Source organism: Malurus melanocephalus, unplaced genomic scaffold, assembly GCF_030028575.1.
Source record: "Malurus melanocephalus ecotype Western Australia unplaced genomic scaffold, MMel_1.1 scaffold_54, whole genome shotgun sequence".
Classification (NCBI taxonomy): Eukaryota; Metazoa; Chordata; class Aves; order Passeriformes; family Maluridae; genus Malurus; species Malurus melanocephalus.
The window spans coordinates 3,105,750-3,107,181 of NW_026623286.1; positions in this window are offsets into that span (position 1 = coordinate 3,105,750).

Genomic DNA, 1,432 nt, shown 5'->3' on the forward strand with positions numbered 1-1,432 from the left:
TGTCCCACCCTGATCACGAGGGTCTGGGCTGCTCCCACCCCAATGGTCATGGGGATGGATCCCYGCTCTGCCCAGCACACAGTGCCCCAGCACCAACCCTGCCCACCTTCCCCCTCAGGTGGGCTGTGGGCACGGCTGGGGATGCACACACAGTGTCCAACCTGGGCACCCACTGCCTGCCAGAGGGCTCAGTCCAGCCTGGGACAGATGGGATAAGCCTAAGAGTGTTGGACATTGGTCAGTTTTCCCCCAGTTTAGATAGACTGGGAATTTTTAGGTAATTTTTMAAAGGCTCTCAGTGCTCATCCCTCGGCAGCTGGGCCAGCTCACAAGGTAATGATAGAGACACTGTCCACTGACCTGCTCCATCCAAGCCAAAAGCACCAAACCTCCCCAAGCACAGGCATAAGAGCTTTCCCCGGCTGGAAATCATTACCAGGACTATCGGGCTTAGCAGCAGCAGAGCTGGGAATAAAACTGCCTGAAACTTTGGAGGCCGTGTCTCCCCCAACAACAGCTCCCACACAGAAGCAATCCCTGTCCCTGCAGCTGCTCAGAGCTTTTCTTTCCAAGGCTGAGCAGCTGCTTTGGGAAACCACAAACCCCATGAGCTCATGGGGACTGGCCTGACTGGCGGGGACGGGAGATGTACGTGTGACCACGCAGCTCTGGTATGATAGTTACATATTTTCAAGCTGTTTTTGGAAAAGAGCCTCTCCAAAAAAAACTCGGGCAGGGCAGAGGGTGAAGGGAGCAGTGTCCAGGCAGAGGAGCCAGGCAGCAGCCGGGGTGGGAGCTGTGCACAGGAGCAGCTGTGCCTGGCTGGGTGCTCAGCCAGCGACAAGACATGGTGTGGCACTGCCAACTGCACCCACGGCTCTGTGTGAGCAGCAAGAGCAGCGTGCCATTTGTACCATTTATGCAACTTCCACTCAGCCAAATTAAAAGCATTCCCCAGTAGTCTGGCAGGTCACCAAGCCCTCGGCTGAGCAATGCCTCATCGTATTTTTAATTTTAGCTTCCCCTGCTTCATGATGAAATACTTACAAGCAATTGTTTAAGCAAGCAAGAATTCCAGGCCTGTATCCATAAAGCCCCAGCAGCTGTCAAGAGGAATAGAGAGGCAAAGCCTCACAACACTTTCCACACCAGTTATTATCCCATTTTGTGACCCAAGCRCGGAGAGGCAGCGAGCWGTTCAYRCTGTGAGTCACCTCTRSAGCCTGACCCCACCTGAAACAGCTCAGCGCTGTAAACAGCAGACAGACCATAAAAGTGATGTGGGACACAGATAGTATCAGCCAGAGCTCCTGTCCCACTGCCCTGCCACTCCCTGTCCCTGCCACCTGAGCGCCCACGCCTCTGCTGTGAGCCTGGCACAGCTGGGGTGGCACAGACACCCTGGGACAGCACAGCTGGGGTGGCACAGACA